Source organism: Hemibagrus wyckioides, linkage group LG27, assembly GCF_019097595.1.
Source record: "Hemibagrus wyckioides isolate EC202008001 linkage group LG27, SWU_Hwy_1.0, whole genome shotgun sequence".
In the NCBI taxonomy this organism is placed as follows: Eukaryota; Metazoa; Chordata; class Actinopteri; order Siluriformes; family Bagridae; genus Hemibagrus; species Hemibagrus wyckioides.
In genome coordinates, this window is record NC_080736.1 from 20,739,034 (window position 1) to 20,764,587 (window position 25,554).

The following is a 25,554-nucleotide window of genomic DNA, read 5'->3' on the forward strand; positions in this document are numbered from 1 at the left end:
TAACTTTATCTTAAAAAGCTTTTTGCTTGGTTTGGATTTTGTTTTTGTTTATAAGTCACTTTGGATTTAGGTTTCAGTCAGATAAATAAAGAGGAAAATCCAGAATTGCTTATGAGGCATTGTGTGTGTGTGTGTGTGTGTGTGTGTGTGTTTTTTTTAAAGTATATACAGCACAGTGCTGTTGTTGAAATGTGGTTCTACTCCTGCTTCCTGCTTCAAAACAAATCCCTGGTTTATATTACGGCTCTCACTGTAATACCTCATTGTTTCATATCTACTACAACTAAAACAGATTGCAAAAAAAATGTGTAATTGCTCATGTGGGAATGTTTTTTAATATAAGAAACATTTACGCAAGCAGTTTTCAGGTTCAACACTTTGTACTATCAGGTTTTCTACTATTTTAGAAAAGAGAAGTTTATGTTTAAGTTTGCTTTTTTTTTATTGCAATTACTTGGTAACATGACCAGAGAACAGTAATCACTTTAATCACTTCTGCTTTTAAAATAGAATTAAATAAATAATTTGTCTGTCAATAAGTTTTCCGGTAACACTAACAGTTGTCCCTGTGCTAAAAGAGAACCAAGCTGTAGTGTGGAAGCTGTATGCTGTATGGGGAGCTGCTGCTGCACTTGTTCCTGCTTCTCTCTCTTCTTATCGCCGTCCTGTGTGTTAAGTGAGTGACTGAATTCTTTTTGTATTCCTTAAGTTACCAGAATCATAATCCAATGTTAAACATTAGACGAATAAAGCAGGAACAGATTGAACAGCCTGGTTTTTGTGTCCTTTGTGTGAACAGGAGGAAGAAAAGAGCAGAAAGAGACATTCAGCTACTGAGAGAACTTTTCACTTCGTGTTTTAATCTTCTTAAAGTTCCTATAAATCTGTTAATAAATAAAAATTAAAGAGGTTTTCTCTTCAATTCTCTCAGTGTGTTCCAACGCCTGGAGATGACACATACACAGCGCTGAACCTCATGACTGTGTCCCCAGAATATGACACACTGCAAGTAAGTATACAGTCTTTCTACCTGTGTGTGTGGGTGTGTATGAAGGAGAGTGTGTTGAGTGTGTGTGTGTGTATTGTTTCTTTAAATTCTCATGTCCCCACTAGAATATTAAAAGCTCTGCCAGTGACACTTACACCACCCTGAACCCTGCACCCATGTGCTCTGATTATGATACACTGAGGGTAAGTAAGTGTGTGTCTGCATGCGTCTGCGTGTGTCTGCATTTGATATTCCATATGCTGAAGTTTAATTAAATCCAAACACAAAGTCATCAGTCTTACAACATGTTTCATGAATACGCAAATAATAGGCCAAAGGCTCATAACATACGCACAGAGAATAAAACTTTACATTGGACAGTATTGCTTTTGTCTTAATTGAGGGTCTGGTCTTATTTGTCTTTGTTTCTGGATTTGTGTTGGCTTGCTTTCTTTAATTGTTTTTAATATTGGAGATTTTAACTTGTATATGAATATACATAATGTGTATATGTAAGTGTAGTAAAGCGTGATGTTATATGTTTTGAAGTCAATTTAGGTTTACATTAGGTTTTTTTCATGAATAAAATTACAGTCAGGAAGATGATAAGGATATAAATGTTTTCTCCCAAATTATAGGATTGTCATCAGTACGGCATTTTATCTGTAAATGCTTCTGTGAACAAATGAAATTGTTTTCAGTCTGATAAATACACCCACGGTGTGTGTACTTATGTGTGTGTGTCTGTGCATCTGTGCTGCCATTGATAGAGTTTTTACTTCTCTAAACTCTTACACCAACATTATTATTTATGGCATTATTTATATTTTATATACATTATTTTAACATTTATTTATAACCTTATTACATATTTTATCTTAATTTGTGCATTTTACAGAAGTGAAACAACCTGCAACCACAGTCTCTGGGAGTAAGTGTGTACTCTATAAGTGTGTGTTTGTGCAAAAGGATGTTTGTTTAAGGACTGAAGTTGCAAAAAGAATTTCTGTCTCATGTAAGAGTCATTCATTTGTGTCCGTTCACTCGGTTCTGTAATGTTGACTAAAATTGTTGTTAATGTCTTTGTATTTAGTTATTTAAACATTTTAAAACTTTGATGTCATTTGTTATTTTTATGTCTTGTAAACTAGAATAAAATGATGATAAAGTAAGGAACACACACCTCCCTGTACAGAAATTCTAGTTTGCCCGATGCGTTACTGTCCAGTGTTTAAAATGTTTCTATGTACAAGAATAAAATTGATCTTATGGGCGTTTTGGCAGGACAGAATGATGTACACATTTGAAATGATAACTGTGTTTTTATACAGCAGCATCTTAAAATGTTGTAAGTCCACGTCTCACGCATCCACTGATTTTGAGAACAAACTGGCTTGCATTTCAGACATTATTGAGTGGGATGTGTGTGGAAAGGTTCTGTTGCAGTGTAGTATGATGGGGAGGGGTGCAGCGTTGGACGACACAAGAGGTCCCTGTTCCCCTACCGTTTCGGGGATATTTCCTTCAGACGTTTCTCTTTGAAGCAGAAACTTCGCCTTCAACAAGGTGACAGTAGCTGATAGTCAATGTGTCTGTGCATCTGTGCACCAAATTTGCACTCTCCTGACCCTATTTTGTAGTTATTAAAGATTAAAGGTTATAACATATGATGCAGGACAATCGGTCAAAAAAGGACACAACCAAATTGTTGGTCTCAAAAAACAATTGGACACTAAGGTGTAAGAAACTACAGAGTGCCTCAACCCAGATTTCACTCCACAGTACACATCTGAAAGAGCTCATTCCAAAAAAGGCTTACATATCATATAGAAATATCTTTAATTCAAATCAATTTATCTTTATGGTATTTTTTACATTGGCTTAAAGCAGCCTTACCAAACATTTAGAACTTTAATTAATTATTAGTATGGGAGCGGCAGCAAGGCATCAGGAACCATCCCTGAACAAAGGGTATACATGACTGTGATTACTATTTAGTATTGTCCGACCATTTGGGTGATAACACCTAGAACAATACCTAGCCAAGGTATACGTGACCGTGATTACCAGTGAAGGACATCCAGCTAGACGACAGTATCATCCAGCCATTTGGGGAATACTCAGTTCTTACACTAATTTACATTTAAAGTGAAACTCATTTAAATTACACACAGGAAACACTGTATAAAAGGTTTGAGCAGGATTTGTCCTGCGTTCTTTTTGACTCCGATGTACCCAAAGTACTTTATGTATTTTGTCACTGCGACGCTGCAATAAACGTCTACATTAAGATCTTCAACGCCCTCATCATTTTATTTTTCTTACATTATCCTGCTGAAAGAGGCCACAGCCATCAGGGAATACCGTTTCCATGAAAGAGTGTACATGGTCTGCAACAATGTTTAGGTAGGGGGTACGTGTCAAAGTAACATCCACATGGATGGGAGGACCCAAGGTTTCCCAGCAGTACACTGCCCAAAGCACGACAAATGCCCTCATCGGCTTGCCTTCTTCCCATAGTGCATCCTGGTTCCATGTATTCCTCAGGTAAGCAACACACACACACACACACAGCCATCCACGTGATGTAAAAGAAAACGTGATTCATCAGACCAGGCCAACTTCTTCCATTGCTCCCTGGTCCAGTTCTGATGCCCACGTGCTCATTGTTGGCACTTTCTGCAGTGCACAGGGGTCAGCAAGGACAAAATGTTCACTAACAGGTGCCATGATGAGGAGATAATCAGTCTTATTCACGTCACCTGTCAGTGTTCATAATGTTATGGCTGACTGGTGTATATAAAACTCTTTACTTTGTATGAATCTTCCTTCAGTCCATTTTCTGAACTGTTTATCCTACACAGGGTCAATGGGAGCCTGATCCTATCCAAGGGGACCAGGGGACACCCAACACAAGGAACAGTCACACACACACACACACATTCACACACTTTGGACAATTTATAGATGCCAATCAACCTACCACACATCACTGGACTGTGAGAGAAATCAGAATACTAAGAGGAAAACTCCACACACATGAACACTAAAAAAATGTAGATAAGTTTAAATATCTAATAAAAGCTTAAATATCTAATAAAAGTTAAAATATCTAATAGCAAATAATAGATTTGTGTCCTGATCACTCTTTAAGACAAATGGGATAGAGAAGTGTGCGTGTGTGTGTTAAAGGGGTGTGAATGTTGCTCAGACTCTCTCTATGGTCTTCATCATCTCCTGTACACGCTGCTTCACGATGCTCAGCACTGCAGAGGCTAAAGCTGCTGGATCTCTGTAAAGCTCCAGAGGCTGATAGAAAAGGTCCTCAAGCAGCACTGTCAGCATATTCTGTACAAACACAAACACACACACATTTCCAGCATGATACTGAAGAGATTGATCAGAGAATTTAAAGCAGGTTCTTTAGAACGTGTCTCATGGCATTAGAAAAAGTTCCTCCCTTACAGAAAGCCTTAAAAAGAGTCGCTCTGCCTCAGGCTCCCTGATGTCCACGTCCCACTGGCTGATGGCTAGAAACAGAGGCTGCAAAAATCCATGTACAACTTGGTACACACTTAGATCTCATTGACCTGAACAACTTTCACACTGCATGTCATTAAGTCTAATCCACAGGAAGTCAGTTATTTTGAGTTGTTTGCAAAACGCACCCAATGGAATTTGATATACTCCTCCTAGAGAATTGATACAACCGCCACCAAACCCAGGCTAATATGATCTCAAGACATTGATACAACCGCCACCAAACCCAGGCTAATATGATCTCAAGACATTGATACAACCGCCACCAAACCCAGGCTAATATGATCTCAAGACATTGATACAACCGCCACCAAACCCAGGCTAATATGATCTCAAGACATTGATACAACCGCCACCAAACCCAGGCTAATATGATCTCTAACATTGATACAACCGCCACCAAACCCAGGCTAATATGATCTCAAGACATTGATACAACCGCCACCAAACCCAGGCTAATATGATCTCAAGACATTGATAATGCAAAATTGATGAGTGATTTTTGATCTCAAATGGTTCAGCCGTGAGAAGCCCTTAAACTTATGGCGAATAAAACAAAACAGGAAGTGGCTAATAACTTCTGTGTACATTATGTGATCTACACGAAACCTTATGTTAAGCATTGAAAGCTGATCACACTGATATGACAACTGTGAGTCTCGGTCATAGCGCCACCAACTGGCAGCAGGAAGTGTGTCACTTTTTGAAATCTCTAATATTTTGTCCCTTACTTTCACCTGGTTTGGTTCAAAATCAGTCAGAATAATGACAAGACATGGCTGATGTGAAACTGTGAAGGAATTTTTGATACCTTGAATTGTGTTACTATGGTGACGATTTACATGAGAACATAATAGAAGAAAATGAATCTTCTCATATCTTACGAGTGGAAAGGCCTAATGTTCCAAATATTTCCCATAGAGAGTGTACATGTTTATGAGAAAGTCCAGTGTGACTGGTCACCGGGCGTGGCACAGGGCTGTCACAGCGCCCCCTGGAACTTTGTCAGAAATATAGCTGCACAGCTCATCTTCACTTGAACATATATGCATGAGACCCAGTATACATTTAGATCTCATTGAGTTAAATGACGTTCATCCACCTGTCATGGGATCTGCTTAACAGGAACTCAGTTATTTTGGGATGTTTGAAAAACGCACTGGAATCAATGGAATTTGATGTACTCCTCCTAGGGGATTTGTATGATTTTGACCAAACAGGGTCCAATATGATCTGAAAACATTGAGGATCTAAAATTGATAAGGGATTCTTGATATCTCAAACGGTTCAGCCGTGAGGAGCCCTTGAACTTATGGCGAATAAAAGGAAACAGGAAGTGGCTAATAACTTTGGTGTATATTGAGTGATGTACATCAAACCTCAACTTTATGTTAACAGAAGAAAGCTGATCACACGGACATGACTACTGTGAGTCTCGGTCATAGCGCCACCAACTGGCAGCAGGAAGTGTGTCACTTTTAGAAATCTCTAATGTTTTCCCTTATTTTCACCTGATTTGGTTGAAAATCAGTCAGAATAATGTCAGGACATGGCTGATGTGGAACTGTGAAGGAATTTGTGATATTGTGAATGTTGTTGCTATTGTGAGGACATAATAGAAAAAAATTAATGTTCTTTTATCTTAACAGTGGAAAGTCCTAATGTTTCAAAACATTTTACATAGAAAGAACAACTGGTTGTGAGTAATTCTGCTTAGTTTCATGATTTTGTGATGATCTAACGGCTCACAACAAATGTTTACATTTATCAGTCCATTGACTGGACATGGTTTTGGCCTGACTCCTGCAGTACTAGACTATGTCCACCAGAGGCTCTTTCACATTTATTTTAATTTCTTTACAATATGGCTTCATTTTCACAATTCATATATACAGAGTCAACCAAAAATGTATATACACTTCAGGAGAAGAAAAATAGTATGATGTAAATTATATTAGTATAATATTAATAATATTATCATAATATCATCATATGTATCAATCTATAACGTATAGCAATAAATTTAGTAATACAATACAATATTGGGCCCATAGTGTGAGGGCCCGTCATTGCTGCTTGCAGCTATATTTATTATTTTTTCTGATTATGTGAATTCTTCTTCTATAGTTGGTCAGTCTAATCATTAGGATGTCCTTATAATTGTGGCTTGATCTTGATCAAAAGTGTATTGAGTACAAGTATGTGCACTGTGTATACATAATTTATATTAATGTTTTGTTTGCTGATGTAAACGATTGTGATTATATTTAGTTAGTTAGTTAGTTAGTTAGTCTCTAAAATCAAATTCAGTTTCTTCTGTACATATTTGACATAGACTATTTTTTGCTTTGTATAACTGTATATATATATAATCAGAAAGAGGACATTCTTTAAAAAAGGGAGATTTGATTTGAAACCTGAACTGCTATCAGGTCCATGCTGAACACCTTCTGACCAATCCAAATCAAGTATAAATTTTAATCTCAATACTGCACATAATTATCAAATAAAAGTCTATCCAGCTGTTATCCAAAAGTCTGAAATAATGTTTCTCTTAAGTGTTTTAATTCAAATCCATATTTTGGTGTGATTTATACACATGGGTTTGTCCATTCTGACTTTTGGACGCTTTATTATGTCCATTTTATGATGAAACAGGAAAAAGACTTTGAAAATCATCTGTCATTTTCTGATCATGTTAAATATCAACACAACTAGACTGAAATATACAGGTAAGATATGCAACTAATTGTAACATGAACAGAGCAAGATATAAACTGATATCTACTGGTTTCCTGTCAGGGTTGTGGACTGTTTTCTGGTCACTAGAGGCCCCCACTGCCTTTTGTTGGTGTCCAGTCTCTGTCATTATGTCTAATAGGTGTCTCCTGTGCTTTGTTTAGGTTTGTGTATTTAAGTCACATGCTTGATTCACAAGTAACGGATGAATAATTTTTTCAAATGATGGCTCTATAATTAATCGCTTGTTATAATACTACTTCAAATCAGATCAAATAAATAAATAATACAATGCAGATATTATATTTCTCTGATCCACCAGTGTGTCTCCACGTCCTTATTTGAAAAGAAAAAAGGCCATGATATATTTACACCACACTGTCTGGGAGCCAAAGTCAAAACATTGCATGCAAACGACTGGCTTACATGGAAATCTGGTGACCAGCTAGAAGGAAAGATGCTTCCCTTCTTCATAATCTTTATGAATGTGTCCTTTGAGTGGTACAATCCATGGACTGGCTGCATTCATATTCTATTCAATTCAATTCATTTTTATTTGTATAGTGCTTAACAATGAACATTGTCTCAAAGCAGCTTTACAGAACATAAGAAACAAAAACAGTGTAAAGTCCTAGATATTAGACAAAAATCATCCCTAGTGAGCAAGCCTGTGGCGACTGTGGCAAGGAATAACTCCCTTAGATGGTATGAGGAAGAAACCTTAAGAGGAACCAGACTCTAAAGGGATCCCATCCTCATTTGGGTGACACCGGAGAGTGTGACTATAAATTATTCTAAACACCGAAGAGTGTGATATGAACAATGTCCTTTCTGCAGTTATGTACAGTCTACAGTGTGTGTGTGTGTATATATATATATATATATATATATATATATACACACACAAATATAACTTTTCAGCCATAACATTATGACCACCTGCCTAATATTGTTAGTCCTCCTTTTGCTGCCAAAACAGCCCTGCAGCCCTGACCCATAGAAGTATCTCCACTAGATCTCTGAATGAATACATACATATACATATATATTTTATTTTTTATTCAATGACAGGCAGAAGTGAATAACACTGATTATCTCCCCATCATGGCACTTGTTAGTGGGTGGGATATATTAGACAGCAAGTGAACATTTTGTCCTCAAAGTTAATGTGTTAGAGGCAGAAAAAATGGATGAGGGTGTGGAGAAGGCCCAAATTGTGATGGCTATACAACTGGATCAGAGCATCTCCAAATCTGCAGCTCTTGGGGCATATTCCCAGTCTGCAGTAGTCAGTATCTATCAAAAGTGGTCCAATGAAGGAACATAGGGTTATGGCGGCGAGTGAGGGCAGGACTAGTGAGAAAACTTGAACACAATCAAAGGGGGCTGAACACAAATGCAGATAACCAGATCACAGTTCTGGAGAAATGTTTACTTATCTTTAATTAGATAATAATGCAGGTCAAATAATCCACAAAACAAATCCAACAAGTCAGCTCAAAAGACTTGACAGTAGTTCCAAAGAATAAATCCCCAAAATCCACAAGGTTAATCCAAAAGCATACAAAAGGTTCACAGGAGTCTAATCAAAAAACAAAGTCAATACTTCCAAAAAGTCATTCTAATTAGTCCACAAAATAAATCCATAAGGCATTCAAAGAGCACTTGTCAATCAATCAAAACAAAGAACTATACCAGATGCACAAAGTCTTTTAAGGACATAAACCAGAGCACCACGGCGGACCTAGACTTAATCAAGGTACAGGAAACACTAAGCAAAGTATTTGTGGAGGAAAAGGGTGACTTAAATACACAAACCTAAACAAAGCACAGGAGACACCTATTAGACATAATGACAGAGACTGGACACCAACAAAAAGGCAGTGGGGGCCTCTAGTGACCAGAAAACAGTCCACAACCCTGACAGGAAACCAGTAGATATCAGTTTATATCTTGCTCTGTTCATGTTACAATTAGTTGCATATCTTACCTGTATATTTCAGTCTAGTTGTGTTGATATTTAACATGATCAGAAAATGACAGATGATTTTCAAAGTCTTTTCCTGTTTCATCATAAAATGGACATAATAAAGCGTCCAAAAGTCAGAATGGACAAACCCATGTGTATAAATCACACCAAAATATGGATTTGAATTAAAACACTTAAGAGAAACATTATTTCAGACTTTTGGATAACAGCTGGATAGACTTTTATTTGATAATTATGTGCAGTATTGAGATTAAAATTTATACTTGATTTGGATTGGTCAGAAGGTGTTCAGCATGGACCTGATAGCAGTTCAGGTTTCAAATCAAATCTCTCTTTTAAGGATGTCCTCTTTCTGATTATATATATATACAGTTATACAGAACATCCGGACAAACCGGTGACACTCGGAGGAAGTCCGATAAGTGCAACCAAAGGACAAGGCTTGATCTGTTTCTTTGTCACAGTGGAAAAACATTTAAAGATTTATAGCCAAAAAGTTATGGATCAAAATTCTGGGACCAAATTCATAATAATTGCTGGACAAGGGAATTACTTTTAGGAAAGCGTGAGACGGCAGTAAGAGGACCACACAGTAGTGCAGCTGGTCAGGCCGGGAGCAAGAACCCTCTTCAATACTGACCCAAGCTGGGACCCAATCACAGAGCCCGAAATGACTCTTAGAGATAAAATGTTGAACACACTGAAATAAATACAGAAATCTAGGCAAAACGTTCATCTTTACTGAGTTTAAATGACCAGCTAGAGAAATGAGGAGAGCTGACCAGAGAGCAAAATCATTCTGAGACTTTGTGAACTGTACCAGCTCTCCCAATTGTTCAGTATCAGTAACATTCATTCAGTCAGCACAGGACATCTGTGTAACAGGACACACCAGTCACATGTCCAGTATTTTGATTGTGGAAAAAATAAGAGATTTCAAATAACAGGTTGTTGTTTACACATCTAGATGTAAATATCTGGAAATGAAATCTGAGAATTCTGGTCTATAGCCTTATATACTTTTTTGGAACTTAAAGCCAAATTGTCTTCAAAGTATAAAAAAAATTGAGTATTTTCAGAGGGGACTGTACAAATAGTCTTAATAAGTGTCTAATTGTCTCCTAAACCTCTAATTGGTGAAACCCTGTCTTCTGCTTCTTCCCAACCATGTTCTAAAAGTAGTGGTGGCTCCAGCAGTGGCAGCATCACTGATGAAGGTCAGTGCAAATAAAGATGATCAGACTTTATGGTGTGTAGGAATGTACTCTCATTCACACTATTGCAGTTATACAGTAGACATACTGATGACTAAAAATAATCAGAATGAGACGGTAATAGGAGCAAATGAAAACATTTATTAAAGTAAACTATATAAACACTATACAACTATAAGTTTATTTACAACAATACTATTTGCAGCTACTATTTATACTAATTACTATTAGCAGTTATCTATATAGACAAGGATAGAGGGATAGATTGATAAGGGACGCTCTATGAGGGATGAGGGATATTAAAACTACTCCTTGGGTGCTGGGTTCACTGTACAGACCTGTAGGGAAGAAAAGAGTATACTTTAATATTAAGTTCATCAAAAATAAGAATTAAATTAATTTCTACTTACGTGTGGAGAGCTTGAGCAATGTATAGAAAAGAAGTGAGGGAAAAGAAATGGAACAGAAGGAAGAAAAGAGGAATTTGGTAGAAGGAAGGACATTGCTCAGAGCTTCCACAAAATGTCCATTAATATCCAAAATGTCCAAGTGTCCTTTTTTAGCAGGCTGTGATTGTTATAAAATTAGCTTTTGATGCTTGTTATTTTAATTATTATTCCTTAATTACTCATTACCACATTTGTTTGACAACTACATCATTTTCAAGCCCAGTAACTGAAAGTATTTTGCACAAGGAAACAGTCTATCATCATTCTGAAGTCACCTGGTTGTTAACTGCTGCCAGACGCATCACAATCTTCTTCCCCATAACGAACAAGAAGTTCTGATTGTGGATGCAGGTAAGATGAATCTGAATATAAGACAGCACATAATATAAGTTAAAGCAGAGTGAACTTCCCCTGAGCAAAAACAGCAGCTAAACAAAGGTTTTACTCACAGCGAACGCCTCACGGAGAGCATGCAGCTTCAGGCCGATATCAGTTACCCCTCTCTCTGTAAGATGGTCCCTAAGAAACAAAAGATTTACATGCTTAGTGTAGTGCAGAGAGGAACTGGATATTTCAGCAGGTGCTGATCAGCTCACCAGCATCGAGCGTCTGTGAAATGAAGAGCATGATGAACATAACTGCTTCCTATCACAGCCATTTTATAATAACACAAGTAACATTCTCTCACTTTCTTTACAGTCAAAACAACCCTGTGAAATACAGTGATCAGCTTTAGTAAATAAAGGAAAGGTTTGGTTACCAGAAGGACGGGTGAAGACTCCTGGACATGTTCGTTTGGCAGCAGCTGTAGGTTTGGCTCAACGACCTTAAAACACACAAACACAATTAGTAACTGCAATTAACACAATTTAGTGATGACACAATGAACAAGCCCTTACCTGAATGCCAGGGAAACTGTCCTCACAGTTGTTATGAAAAGGGAATCCCTGGAAACGACAATTAGATGAAACTCAAGATCTACAACTGCATTTCATTTAAGTTCTCTTTTAATAATCGTTAAAGTGGAATCTCTTAATGAGAGTAATAAATAGCGTGATTACCTCGAGAGTCCAGCAGTGTGCGGTTTCAAGCCAGCAGAGCTGACTCTCTGGACCCCTTAACAACCTGAGGATGTCTCTCCTAAGGTCCACTTGCTAGAAATAAAGAAACAAAACTAAACATTAGAACTTGTAAAGAAGGATGTGTGTGTGTTTGTATCTCAGCTGCAGCACTGTACAATACCCCAGACTGGGAGTTGGAGGAGTCTGCAGTGTTGTACTCAACATTACAGCCGGTGCTGTTCAGCTCACCAGCACTGAGGGGCTGTGAAAAGTAGAAGATGAGGATCATCAGTGTTTTTTATCATAGCAGTTTCACACTAACACTTTCAAACATTCTGTCACTTGGAAAATCCAGAGATCAGATTTAGTAAATAAATGACAGGTTTGGTTACCAGAACAACAGCTGAAGATGTGGAGTGAGTTTCTGTGGGTAGCTGAAGCAGGATTGGCTCAACAACCTTAAGACACACACACACACACACACACACACTTAGACAAAAGCAGCCTACACGTTTCAAATGTAGTTAAAATATTTTACTGACACATACCTGGAGGACTGAGGGAGTATCTGACGATTCTCCCAGCAAATCCACAGCTTCTGCAATAAATTAGTTTCATGTAAGTTTAATTACAACTAATATTTTCTGTTAAATGTAAAACATTAAAATGGCCAAATTTATAAGGTAGTAGAGAGAGAGACCTTGTAAATTTTTCTCTCCTTTCTTTCTAATGCTTAAAAGTTAATAAACCTGTGAGTTAGTTAGCTAGTTAATTTGTGAAGAAACAGACTAATTGTAGCATTAGTAGCTTGTGTAAATTCACTGTACATGTGACTGATTAAACTCTCTAAATCCTCAAGTCCAGGCATCCTGATGAACTCCACCTCCCCATCAGGATCCACACGCTGCCGTCTACTCAGAGGGGCTTCTTGATTGCCATCCTCTTCGTCCCACCTCCTCCTTATGCCCTGGCGTGGGACAGGAGTTATCATTGTGGCAGGAGCATAGTACATACCAGCCACAATGTTGTGGATGTCGATATTGAAATAAGGCTGGGGCAAAGGAACTGTTGAAGGCTGTGGACTCCCTGAAGGTGGTGGCCTCCTCAAAGGGGATGGGGTTTTATTTTAATAGCACTGTGTATGTTTTATACAGCAGGAAAGCCTCACTATCAAAACAAGAAGTATTTACACAAGTTATATTACTGTAATCTTCCTATAACACTGCATTAAAAACTATTTTATTTACATTTACAGTATTTACATTTTAGCTGCATTTATAGGTGTTATACAGGGCTCTTCCAGTATCTCGGCTTCACTGTTAGTCACACTGTGCACTTATTTCAATGCTTAAAAATATCTTCCCCCAAAAAATGCAGATTAAAATACATTTCTATTACAGTCTATTACTTTAGCACTTTCTTACTCCAGTGGTTCACATCCCCTTTGAGTCCAATTGTGTCTCCTCTCAAAAATTCGCCCTTTATCGTAAATTACACTACTCCTAACTATTTTATTCACGACAGCTAGAAACAAAACGTTGCTGAACAGAATTGAAACAAACAGCTTGATATTTTTGCCTAAGCTGCACTCTACATTGCCACACTAGCTCCATTTATTTGTACCGATTGGTTTTGTTCAGCTAGCTGCCTTTCCTCACAGCCCCTTTCTCTCTCCGCTTTAACAACTCGACAAACACGGACAATGAAAAATCCTTAAAATAATAAGTTACTTCATGTTATTGTAAGTATTTTAACTTATTCTATTCACTCCATCAAAAAAAAAAACTATAAACACTGAAAAACAATTATTTAGCTACATGCTAACTAGCCGTCTAGCTAATCTTTGCTAATACTCCTCGGCTTGACTTAGTAAACTTTAACAAACGTTAAGTAAACATTGGGACTTTTATGAAAAGCTGATGTTAACATATCTGAAAACATCAACACTGTTTTCTTCTTCCCTGCTCGTTTCACTGGAGTCTGCCATTTTGTCCGCTAGCTTTAGCATACTGATCGGTACGTAAAGCGATTAGCCGAATAAAGATTAGCCGAACAGAATTTCTCAAAACCATCTAATCATATAAAACGATATTCCTGATTGCGGTTTTTTTTGTAAAAACGCGGTGTTTAAAAGACTTTATACTTAAGTGAAAAAGAGGAAACTCAGTAACTCACCGTTCCAGGGGTCGTACAGTCCGCTCCATCCGGGCTCGGGATCCACATCCGGGTGCTGAGGCTCGGCTCCTCCCCCGAAGTTCATCATCGCTGCGCTGTAGAGTCGGTGTAGGAGTCAAATCCAGTAGTGGAGTACAGAGAAATCCGAAACAGGGGTGTAGCAAAAATGCCAAAAGATAATCCAAATCTTGCGACCTTCAGAACCAGTATAAACCAACACTAACTAGTATAAAACAGCACTAACTAGTATAAACCAATATAAACTAGCACTAACTAGTATAAACCAGCACTAACTAGTATAAACCAATATAAACCAGTACTAACTAGTATAAACCAGTATAAACCAGCACTAACTAGTAACAAGAGTCAATAATGAATAAATAATAATAATAATCATAATAATAAGCTGAAATGTCCGGGAAGCCCAGGGAGTGAAGCATAGCTGAAGTTTAAGGCAGCATGTAGCTGTACAGTTAGAATTCAAGCTGTAGGACCAGTTTAAAGACGATACGACCTTAAAAAAAAAAAAACTCCTGTTTACGGCATCTACCGAAAACCTCCGAGAAAAACCGAACTGTACAGAAACCAGGAAGTGAAGTCCGTAAAAAATGCATTTACAAATTATATATTTTACATTTTATAATTTGCTCCTGCTGAACACACTCAGTGTCCTCAAGGTAGGATGATCTTTATCCTTTAATGCCACACTGTTTCTACAATAAATCATGTTAAAGTGACAGTGTTACAGTCTAATGTTATGTAGCACACAAGACACCTCATGTTGCCGTGAATTAGCCTAATGCTAGTTACCGTGCTAGCGAACCTGGCTACTGGTTTAAACTACACAAAATCATTAAGCTCGGTTTAAGAATTTATTTTATTTCCAGAATGAAATATTTACCCCATTAGAAGTCCATTCTTAACAACCCCTTCTCCTGGTTTTAATAAAATAAATCGTGCTTAGCTTTGTGATTCAGCAGCTAGCGCGCTAACGGACTTTAGCCGATTTTTAGCGATTTCAATGACAATGTAATATTTGGACTAATCATATCTACCGAGAGAACTTGTATATTTGTTGTAATTATTTAACACTTTATTGGTTATATTAATGTGAATATGATATTTCTCCTAATAATAGTTCACCTGCTAGTGAACATGCTGCTGCTTTAAATTACACACTAAAATCCTGAACCGAGTTGATGAGCTCGGGTAACGAGAATTTAGTTTATTTCCATAATATAATATTTACCCATTTAAAAGGTGACTTTTCACACCCCTGAGTACTGGTTTTACACTAAATCATGACTAGACTAGTGATTTAGTCAGGTCTAAAGGACTTAGTTACAGATGTATGTTATCTACCTAGAGAACTTCGCTAATCATTTCATTTACACAGTTAGCATCATGCTAGTTATCGTGCTAGCGAACTTGGCTACTGGTTTAAATGACACAATAAAATCCTTAAGCTTGGTCAAGAATTTATTTTATTTCCACAATGAAATATTGACCCTGTTAGTAGGTCACTTTTAACAACCCTGACTACTGGTTTTACACTAAATCATGATTAGCCTTGTGATCCGCTAGCTAGCGCGCTAGCGGACTTTAGCCGATTTTTACCGATTTAAATTACACTGTAATAGTTGGACTAATTATATCTACATGTCTATTTGTTGTAATTTGTACACATTTTATCGGTAAATATAATATAAATATAATGTTTATCCTAATGTTAGTTAAGCTGCTAGTGAACTTGGCTGTTGTTTTACATTACACACTAAAATCCTGAACGAGTTGATGAGCTTGACCAACGAGAATTTCATTTATTTCCACAATATAATACTCATCCCCATTAAAAAGTGACTTTTAACAACCCTGACTACTGGTTTTATACTAAATCATACTTAGACTACTGATTAATCAGCTCTCGCGCTAAAGGGCATGGTTACAGATGTACACCGATCAGCCATAACATTATGACCACCGACAGGTGAAGTGAATAAGACTGATGATCTCCTCATCATGGCACCTGTTAGTGTGTGGGATATATTAGACAGCAGGTGAACATTTTGTCCTCATAGTTGATGTGTTAAAAGCAGGAAAAATGGGAAAGTGTAAGGATTTGCGCGAGTGGAAAAGAGCATCTCCAAAACTGCAGCTCTTGTGGGATGTTCCCGGTCTGCAGTGGTCAGTATCTATCAAACGTGGTCCAAAGAAGGAACGGTGGTGAACCGGTGACAGGGTCATGGGCGGCCAAGGCTCACTGATGGACGTGGAGAGTGAAGGCTGGCCCATGTGGTCCGATCCACAAGACGAGCTACTGTTGCCCAAATTGCTGAAGAAGTTAATGCTGGTTCTGATAGAAAGGTGTCCGAATACACAGTAAATCACGGTTTGTTACTTATGGGACTGCATAGTCAGGGCACCCATGTTGACCCCTGTGCACGACTGAAAGCACCAACAATGGGCACGTGAGCATCAGAACTGGACCACGAAGCAATGGAAGAAGGTGACCTGGTCTGATAAATCAAGTTTTCTTTAACATGGCGTGGATGGACGGGTGTGTGTGCACATGGCACCAGGATGCACTATGGGAAGAGGGCAAGCTGGCGGAGGCAGTGTCATGCTTTGGGCAATGTTCTGCTGGGAAACCTTTTGGGTCCTGCCATCCATATGGATGATGCTTTGACATGAACCACCTACCTAAGCATTGTTGCAGGCCATCTACACCCTTTGATGGTAACGGTATTTCCTGATGTCTGTGGCCTCTTTCAGCAGGATAATGCACCGTGCCCCAAAGCAAAAATGGATCAGGAATGGTTTGATGACCACAACAATGAGAATGAGGTGTTGACTTGGCTTCCAAATTCCCCAGATCTCAATCCAATCGAGCATCTGTGGGATGTGCTGGACAAACAAGTCCAATCCATGGAGGCCCCACCTCGCAACTTACAGGACTTAAAGGATCTGCTGCTAACATCTTGGTGCCAGATACCACAGCACACCTTCAGGGATCTAGTGAAGTCTATGCCTCGACAGGTCAGGGCTGTTTTGGCAGCAAAAAGGGGACCAACAGCATATTAGGCAGGTGGTCATAATGTTATGGCTGAGCGGTGTATGGTATCTACCTAGAGAACTTCACTAATGGTTTCATTTCCACAATATCATAGTGAGTATAAAGGTTTTAATAATTATACAGTATAATATTTTTTATAGATTTGGGTGGTGGACAGGGGCAGGAGGTTTTAGAGAGTTTAATCAGGTCACATGTACAGTGAATTTACACAATCTGACTGCTCCAATTTTTCTGTTTCTTCACAAGTTAACTAATTATCAAACTCACTGCTTTATTAACTTTTATGCATTAATAGGAAAGTTTGATATTGTGTAATTGAAGAGTCATAATTCTGAGTCACAGAAAAATAATCTATTGCAGAGCCTGTGGATGTGCTGGAGGAATCAGCAGATACTCCCTCTGTCCTCCAGGTATGTGTCAGTTAAATAGTAATATTTTAACTTCATTTAAAACCTACAGGCCACTTTTTTCTAAGTGTGTGTGTGTATGTGTGTGTATGTGTGTGTATGTGTGTGTGTGTGTGTGTTTGTGTGTGTGTGTTTGTGTGTGTTTGTGTGTGTTTGTGTGTGTGTGTATGTGTGTTAAGGTCATTGAGCCAATCCTGCAGCTGCTGCCCACCGAACCACACGAAGAACCTTCAGCTGTCATTCTGGTAAGAAAATCCTTCATTTTTTTCCTAAAGCCAATCAATGGATTTTACAAGGTTGTTTTTACTGTAAAGAATGTTAGTATAAATCTGATATGATAAGAAGCACTTATGATCTTCATGCTCTACATTTCACAGCCGCTCGATGCTGATGAGCCGGACAGTGCCTGCCGTGATGTTCAGTGTGTGTCTGTAGTCTCCTCCCTCTCCCAGGTATTCTACACTGCTGTAACTGAGATACAAACACACAAACATCCTTCTTTACAAGATCTAATGTTAAGTTTTGTTTCTCTATTTCTGGCCAGTGGACATAAGCAGAGACATGATTGGAATGATGAGGGGTCCAGAGAGTCGGCTCTGCTGGTTTGAAAGCGCAGAGGCACACTGCTTGACTCGCGAGGTAATCACAGTCTTTATTACTCTGATGAAGAGAATGGACATTTTTCAACTGACATGATTTTTAGAAGAGCACTTTTGTGAAATGTGGTTGTAGATCTTGAGTTTCATCTAATTGTCTTTTACAGGGATTCCCTTATTATACCAGTGATAAGGAGAGTTTCACTGGCATTCAGGTAAGGGATTATTCATTGTGGCATCACAAAATGTTATGAACTGCAGTGACTAATTGTGTTTGTGTGTTTTAAGTTTGTTGAGCCGAACATCCAGCTGCTGCCCACAGAACAACCTCAAGACCCTTCACCTGTTTTTCTGTTTTTTTCTAAGTGACAGAATATTAGTATGAAACTGCTGTGATCAGAAGCACTCATGATCTTCCTGCTCTACTCTTCTGAGGTAATTCAGACTTTCAGACCTGATGTGTATCTACATATGCTGCTATTCCCCTGATTCGGATACTGTAAAATTTACTGTGTGAGTTTTAATGATTTAATGATTTGGCTTGCAGGAGAGTGAGGAGCGCCTTAACCCAGAGGAGTTGGAGGTGCCCTTTATTTGGTACGATCCTCTTCACTCTTTAATGATGTAACAGTGTATTGTATGTTTAATATACACTAAACATTTACATCTCTTGTTTCTTAGCTGCCATCTTTCAGACAGAGGGGTGACTGAAATCGGCCTGAAGGTGCCCGCGCTTCGTGAGGCGTTTGCTGTGAGTAAAACCTTTATTCAGCTGCTGTTACTGCGCAGGTAAAGTCCACTCTGCTTTAACTTTTATATTGTGTGCTGTCTTATATTCAGACTCTGCTTGCCAGCATCCACAACCAGAACTTCTTGTTCATGGCTGGAAAGAAGATCGTCATGCGACTGGCAGCAGCTAACAACCAGGTGACTTCAGAATGATGAAAGATTGTATCATTTTTGTGATGGAAATTATTTCAGTTTCTCAGCCATAGCCAAAGTGAGTTACAGAGATTTTTTCGTTTGCTTTAACAGGATGCAGTTGGTGTGCAGTTGGCCTACGAGGCCCTGATTCGATTCCTGAGGACGCCTTCCAATCAGGAATCGATTAAAGCAGAGCTCAGCTCCTGTGTAAGCTAATAAACGCCTGTGTGAAATGACAGATGTTTAAAGATAACAGATTTTGCTAATATAGAAAACAGGACTCCAATATGTAAAGCTAATTTATTTTTGTATCTTTTCTACTCTGTGCAGGACCACCACTACAACTTCCTGGATGTTTTTTTGAGCTGATTTTCTTCAGCTACTTTATAAATGGCTCAAAACCTCAGCCAGTAAGTGTCTTATCAGGAGATTTCTAAGTAATGTTTGAGTTTCAGAACATGGTCTATTTGATCTGGTTTTCTTTTTCCATATTTTTTAAACCTGATAAGACATGGCATTAATGAAGCTTGTCTTTCTTTCCAAAAGTTTACGGGAGGTTTCTTGGAGCGCCTGCTTGCGCTCTTCAGCATGTGGGACGTGGACGTGTGGGAGCCTGCAGCAGAGCTGTACTTCACAGTGCTTATTGTAAGTGTTGAATATCTTCTGATGCCACGATCCACAAATTCTCAGGATTGTATCTTAAACTCAGTGACACTATGTTGGATGTGTGTGGAATTTGTCAATAGGATTACCTTACAGAGCTTGCTGAAGTACTCTTCACTCAGCCTCTGGAGCTCTACAGTGACCCAGCAGCCTTAGCCACCACAGTTCAGCGACTCCTCAAGCTGCACGTCCAGCTGATGATGGACATTTTGGAGGAGCTCTGAGCAATGTCTTTCCCCTTACCCACTTCATCTTTTCTTCCTCTGTTTCATTTCATCTTCTTTTCTCTCACTTCTTTTTCCTACATTGCTCAGGCTCCACACGTAAGTATGAAATCATTTTATTTCTATTTTTGACCAACTTAATATTTAAAAAATCTCTTTTCTTTCCTACAGGTTTGTACAGTGAACCCCAGGACCTGAAGAAGGGCTTAACCTTAGCATTTAAGATCCCTCATCCCTTAATAATCATCCCTTATTAATCTATCCCTCTGTTCCTATCCCACTCCCCCTATTCCCATCAATAGCCTATAGATTGTAAATACATATATAGAATTGTTTAGAAATAAACTTATTTGTATACTTCTTATAGACTTTGCTTAAATAAATGTTTATATTTGTTCCTATTGCGGTCTCATTCTGATTATTTTTAGCCATCAGTATATGTATAAAAGTTTCCTTTAAACGCAACACAAACTGAATTTTTCACTCATATACAGATCATTTTTACAGAATTTCACAACCTTTAAATGGTTTACTAAAATGTGAAAAATAACAAATATATTATATATTTGTTATTATATTATATTCAGTGTTGGGGAAAGTTACTTTTAAAAGTAATGCGTTACAGTATTGTGTTACTCCCTAAAAAAGTACCAAATTGCATTACTTAGTTATTTTTTATAAAAAGTAATGCGTTACGTTACTTTTGCGATACTTTTTCTTAAATTTGACCAGTAGACTCGTTCTCTTTTCATTTTATACACATAGAAACCTATATGTGTTACATTACAAAGTAAACTCACAGTCCAAGTTAATAAAGACATTAAAGAGTGCAATATAGTCTTCCTAAAGTCATTCTAAAATTAGATCAATCTGCAAATGTTTTCTTCAGGTCTGCCTCCATTTCTATATATGCCTTGTCCAAAAAGCTTGTAAAGGTTTTGCGATCGGAGAGCACGGCCCCTGTCCATTTCCCTGATTTTGCTGATGATATTACAAAATGTCGGCGCCTTCACAGTGAAGAGTGGCTGCATCTCCTCAACAATAAATGCAGCAACCAATTTATTGAGTTCAGTCAAACTAATTGTTTTACCTGGTGGTGAACTGAAATCTAGCTTTTGTTGTTCAGCAGTAGGCGGGGTATATTAATACTGACATACATGGTTTGTTTATGTAAACTAATGTTAAATAATATCATTTAAGGGGACCATAATGTAAAGCATTATTGATTGAGACATTTCCCATATGAGTAACATAGTTATTCTACCATAATTTAAATCATATCTAAGGCTGGGTTTGATTAGGAGTGGGATTATTAGATAGATGAATTCAGACCCTCGCTGTGAAACATCACCCCCTGGACACAGGTGGACACAGCGTCCCTCATTTATTCCAAGTGTAGGGTGGCTTGAGTTCAGACACCATTAGTCAGGTGTGACAGCATTAATCATACTGCAGAATTCCTCTTCACTAAACAGCTTACGAGACAGATACCCCCTGCTGAAGAAATCTGTTTGCTTCACTTTTGTTCAGTCACACAGGACAGCTGTTCTAACTGTTAGATAAGCTTTATTAACTCCACTGATCAAAATGTTTGCTTCCAGTTCCCTTTTAGTCCTACTGCCAACACCATTTTTCCATTTTCAGACAGATCACATTTATCTATGACAAGAAGCAAGATATGCCACAAATGATCTAAAACCACACCATCAGACTGAGCTTTGTCCAGCAACTTCCATGTACATTAGTGTCTTAAAAATCAATTTCAGCCACAGCAGTATGTCAGAGCTTGAGATGCATTTCCTCAAAACACCTGGAATCAGTTATAAATGTTGCCTGCACAGACAAAACAAGGACATATTAAGACACATTGAGGCCATTTCTGTCATAAATGAACACACTTAAATTAATACACTAGCCTTCAAAATAAGGAATGTACAAAACAGAAAAGAAATATATAAAAGCTGGACACTTTATAGCCTTGCTAAGGCCATAATAAAATATATAGTGGGGTCCAAATGTCTGAGACCACTAGTAAAAATGCTTCGTTTTGGCATTTTTTTCTAATTTAATACATCAATTTGTTTTACAGATTATATTATTTGACAACAACTTTCTTTCTTTCTGCAAATCTTTGAAATTTATGCAAGATGCCTTTCTGAGCTTCTAGCATTTAGCATGTTGCCTTTTTTGCTTTAAATGAGTGTGTGCATTTGAGCTGCATGGACACCACAAGTTTATGCAAAACCTTACAAGCCATTTTAGATCAAATGCATCAGTGTGTCACTTGAACACATGCTTCAGTAAAAAAGATCAGACATGAGGAAAATCTGACCTTTAAATAGACACCTAGAAAGAGTACAGAATCTTAAATGAACTATTGTTTACTTTCTATATTTTAAATAGGACAAAAAGCAGTTGAAGAAAAATCCCGGATTATTAATGTGGTCACAGAATTTTGGACTTTTTTTTTCAGTGGACATAATCAATACATTTATCACATTACAATTATTTATGTGAGTAATAAATCATATAAACATACTGTGATAACACTTTACATTAAGGCTCTGTTAACTTACTTTATTTACTGCATTAGTTAACATTAAAGAAATGCTTATATGAAAGCTGATACCTTCTTTATAACAGATCACCTTAGACCCTGAATCTCTTCTTGGAGCTGGATTTGATTTGTATTGTGAAATGTGAACTGACAGAAACTTCTTAACAATTACTGGTATACTTATGAAGAACAATTTACTTTAAAATAAATAACAGAACTGTAGGATGGGAATAATGAGGATTTAAGTGTTTTAAACCTAAGTGCCAGAATCTCTTCACAGAGCTTTAACTATGCGGTATTTCAAGATAATCACAGCCACATACAGTGTGATGACCTGAAATAATAATTCTCTTGGACTCAAGGTCTAAGACACATGTATGACATTCACAGTGCTGACGAGACTAAGCATGCAGGGAGGGGCTATAGGTAACAGTGGGGGTAAGTACACACATGGGTAGAGTGTAAGTATAAGAGTATAGGGTATAAATACTGAAATCACAAAAAAGTACATTCAAAATGAAAATTATACATTATAGAAAACACAGGGTCCAAAGCTTTAAAGTGCAGTAATGCTTCTAAAAGTAACCTGAGATGAATGAAATTTAAAGTGACACAGTGTGTAGTAAGGTGTTAAGTCAGTAGCCTGTGTTATTCCTGCTGCCACCTCTGTATGATGGCCTTCTGCCTCTTTAAACAGCTGAGCACACAGACCGTCAGCCAAATATGGCAATTCTGTAAACTTTTACATTCATCCTGAAGGAAATTTCAGAGTGCTTTAAGTGAAGGAAAGTGCAGGGACAGGCCTTGTTTTCTTTCCACATCCTCCAGCTGAAATTAATCACCAGACCTAACTTATAAACACTGATTCAGATGTCTGAAACTGAAGTGTTTAAAAAAGAAAAGGAAAGAAAAGCTATTTATTATATCAGGAAGTACAAGTATAAAAACAAATTTCATTCAAGTCATTTAATTCATTTATTATTTTTATTTCATTAAGTGGTTACAGGCTGGTCTTCTTGTGAAAGTATATAAAGAGACTTAATGCATTACTTCTATACTCTGTGGTACCTGATAGTAAGTCTCCTGTATTAGGTCAATTCTCAATCTCACCACAGGATGGCAGTATCGGATACAGCTTATATAAAACAAGGCGAAACCTAGAACTACCTCATCATCATTAGATTACATATCCAACAGTGAGATTGATTTGTTGTGAGAAAGCCTAGTGCGTAAATTGATTGAAATAATAAGTTGCTGAATTTTCTCAGGAACAGTCATCTAGTTCAATTCAGTGAATGTCAGATGATGTTTGTGTGTTGCCAGGTGTGTGGTTTTTAGACCAAACAATTATTTCAGGTCTTGTGTGTGGCACATGTTCCATAATACTTCGTGCCAAGTAAGAATGTCACTTTTGAGAAGTTTTTCTCTGCTGACCAGACACAAGGAGTGAGTTTTGACCAGTACCTTGCGGAACTGCACACACTAAGTAAGACTTGTGAATTTGGAGATTTTAGAGACTCAATGGTGAGGGACAAAATAGTCTGTGGGATTCCTGATAATGGTCTCAGGGAAAGACTGTTATGTGAAGCAGCTCTGACACTGGAGAAAGCAGTCAATATGTGTAGACCTAAAGTTAACTACAGCTAGTAGTTAGTGTAAGTGACCTTTCATCTGAGGGTTTCATCAGTTTTCAAGATTCTAACACAGAAGCAGTCACCCACACGTTACACAGCATACAGATCAGAAGAGTGAATGTCAGAATGACTTTCTGCTGGAAAGCTTTAAAAAGGTCTGTTTGCAGGTCCGAAACCTGTTCTGTACATTCCTTATTTTGAAGGCTAGTGTATTAATTTAAGTGTGTTCATTTATGACAGAAATGGCCTCAATGTGTCTTAAAATGTCCTTGTTTTGTCTGTGCAGGCAACATTTATAACTGATTCCAGGTGTTTTGAGGAAATGCATCTCAAGCTCTGACATACTGCTGTGGCTGAAATTGATTTTTAAGACACTAATGTACATGGAAGTTGCTGGACAAAGCTCAGTCTGATGGTGCGGTTTTAGATCATTTGTGGCATATCTTGCTTCTTGTCATAGATAAATGTGAACTGTCTGAAAATGGAAAAATGGTGTTGGCAGTAGGACTAAAAGGGAACTGGAAGCAAACATTTTGATCAGTGGAGTTTGTGGGAAATTTTTTTGAAACATTTGCTTTCCATGCACCTAATCATTAAGTACATTTGATTTTAATCAGTAAGGGAAGGTTAATGCTAATTCAAATTCTAATTCAAATTCTAATTCTAATTCTAATTCTAATTCTAATTCTAATTCTAATTCTAATTCTAATTCTAATTCTAATTCTAATAACTTTGAATACTTTCTTTTAATCCTTAAGATAGATCCGAGTCAGGTTTAATAATTAAGACATGAACAAAGAGACTAGATAAATCATTTAATCATAGATAATGATTAAGGATAAATTGGTTAATTATTAGAGTCATTCAGTTATGTTTAATCATATGATGATTTTCATTTTCAATACAGTCATTCAGTACTTACTCTCATTGTTAATCACTGACATGTTGCATATCTAATTAGCGTCTTAATTATTTGACTACTTGGTCATCTAATAATTCTTTCACTATTAAGCACCTGCCATAATCATTAGTCAACAGGTAAGCTTATGATAAATAGATAAAAATTAGCACAAATGTAGACATAGAATCTGAGTAGGGTACCAGTTGGTTCGTTATAGAGGACAAAAAAATATATATAAAATGACAAAAATAAAGATGAGCAAAACTGGCTAAGTCATCATTAGTGGGTTATTATTCTCAAACTTTCTGGCTTTGGTGTAAACATCACAAGGGCATAGGCTAGCAGATCATACCATATCATGGAGTTGGCTCCACTGAGACCGAGAAAACATGTTGACGAAGTTCAGAATCCTTGGGCTT

General features: G+C 37.6%; 1 long non-coding RNA gene across 1 annotated transcript; it reads left to right on the forward strand.

The window, feature by feature from the left end:
• The first annotated feature begins 461 nt into the window (after window positions 1-461).
• Window positions 462-2,261, forward strand: LOC131347840 (uncharacterized). The gene is made up of 4 exons (XR_009203834.1): window positions 462-676; window positions 800-1,009; window positions 1,114-1,191; window positions 1,887-2,261. It is a non-coding gene; the product is annotated as an uncharacterized LOC131347840 (long non-coding RNA).
• The last annotated feature ends 23,293 nt before the right edge of the window (window positions 2,262-25,554 follow it).